Consider the following 1813-nt stretch of genomic DNA (forward strand, 5'->3'; position numbering starts at 1 on the left):
TTACCATAATGTCCTTTAGGCTCACCCATGTTGTCATAAATGATCAGGATTGTATTCGTTTTATGGCTGAAAAGCATTCCATTGTATATATGCACCAATGTTGATTGTTTCCTTTTCTGTGTATAATCTTTTTATAATTGATATATCTTGATATAATCACATTTACCTATTTTTACTTCTGTTGCCTGTGCTTTTAAGGTTTTCTCCATAAAATGTTTCCCAGAGGAATGTCCTGGAGCATTTTCCCTATGCTTTTGTCTAGTAGTTTCATAGTTTCAGGTCCATAACCCATTTTGAGTTGACTTTTGTATATGGTGGAAGATGGGGGTCCAGTTTCATTCTTCTGCATGTGTAGTTTTCCCAGAACCATTTATTGAAGAGACTGTCTATATTCTTGGCACCTTTGTATGAAATCAGTTGGCTGTATATACATGAGTCTATTTCTGGGTTCTTTATTCTATGCCGTTGGTCTATGTGACTGTTTTTATGTCAGCAACATGCTGTTGTGGTTACTATAGACTTGTAGTGTATTTTAAGGTAAGGGACTGTGATGCTTTCTTTTTGCTCATGATTACTTTGGCTATTTGGGATTTTTGTGATTCCATATAAATTTTAGGATTGTTTTTCTATTTCTGTGAAGAATGTTACGTACATTTCTATAGAGATCACACTGAATCCTTAGATTTCCTTGAGTAGAATTGTCATTTTAGCAATATTTGTCTTTTGAACCCATGAACATGGGATATTTTTCCATTTTATTGTATTGTGTCCTTTACAAATTTTTATCGAAGTTTTATAATTTTCATTGTAGATATCTTATACCCCTCTGGTTAAATTTATTTTTAGGTATTTTACTTTTTGTAGTTATCATAAATGATATTGATTTTTAAATTTCCTTTTAGCTGGTTTGTTATTGGTATATAGAAACCCTACTGATTTTTGTATGTTGAATTTGTATTTTACTTTACTGTGTTTCTTTACCTTTTCTAAAAGGTTTTTGTGGAATTGTCAGGTTTTTCCATATATAACATCATATCATTTGCAAACAGGGATAATTTGGCTTCATATTTTCTAATTTTGATGCCCTTTATTTCTTTCTTTTGTCTAATTGCCCTAGCTAGGACTGGCTAGAAGTACCAGTACTATATTGAATAGGAAGAATGATCATAAGGCATCTTCATTTTGTTCCAATTCTGAAACAACTTTGACCTTTTCCCCTTTCAGTATAACGTTAACTGTGGGCTTGTCACATATGGCTCTTTATAGTACTGAGGTCCATTCCCTGTATACCTAATTTGTTGAGAGCTTTTTATCATGAAGTGATGTTGAATTTTATCAAATGCTTTTCCTGCATGTATTGAGAAGATCATATGGTTTTTGGCTTTTATTCTGTTGATGTGATGCCTTGCATTTATTAATTTACATATATTTAAACATTCTTGCATCTCCAGGATAAATCCCACCTGATCATTGTGTATGATCTTTTCAATATGCTGTCAGATTTAATTTGTTAGCACTTTGTTGAGGATTTTTACATCTGTGTTCATCAAAGTTATTGGTCTGTGTTTGTTATGTCCTTGTCAGGTTTTGATATCAGAGTAATGCTGGCTTCATTTTATGATTTTGGAAGAATTTTCTCCCTTTTAATTTTTTTGAAAAGTTTGAGGAGAATTGTTATTAGTTCTTCTTTAAATGTTTGGAAGAGCTCAGCAGTGAAGTTATCCCACCCTGGGCTTTTCTTTATCAGGAGACTTTTTGTTACAGCTTTAAAGTCATTTCTTGTTATCAGTCTGTTCAGGTTTTTTATTTCTTT

Source organism: Otolemur garnettii, unplaced genomic scaffold (genome assembly GCF_000181295.1).
Source record: "Otolemur garnettii isolate 467f Iridium unplaced genomic scaffold, OtoGar3 scaffold00104, whole genome shotgun sequence".
Classification (NCBI taxonomy): Eukaryota; Metazoa; Chordata; class Mammalia; order Primates; family Galagidae; genus Otolemur; species Otolemur garnettii.